The sequence below is a fragment of the Sinocyclocheilus rhinocerous genome, unplaced genomic scaffold (assembly GCF_001515625.1).
Source record: "Sinocyclocheilus rhinocerous isolate Xijiao unplaced genomic scaffold, SAMN03320098_v1.1 scaffold2752, whole genome shotgun sequence".
In the NCBI taxonomy this organism is placed as follows: Eukaryota; Metazoa; Chordata; class Actinopteri; order Cypriniformes; family Cyprinidae; genus Sinocyclocheilus; species Sinocyclocheilus rhinocerous.
In genome coordinates, this window is record NW_015632119.1 from 192,211 (window position 1) to 192,514 (window position 304).

Below are 304 nucleotides of genomic sequence, written 5' to 3' on the forward strand. Positions count from 1 at the left end.
CTCGAAATACTTTCTTCTTTGCGAGACAAACATTTTCTCCACAAAACTCAGTTCGCTTTTGTGCAAAACGCACTTTCGCGTGCTCAAAATATGATCTTTCACACGCAGAATTGTGGCAGAAATGTAATCCCATATACTAAGATGTTTCAATTAATTACAATGGGTATAGAAAAGAATCACCCCCCTTTAAAATAATGACATTTTGTTGCTTTGCAGCCTGAAATGAAGACGGACATAGTTTTTGTTTTATCCAGATGTATTTACTCAGTGCAACTTATAACATCCAAGTGAAAGATATAACACC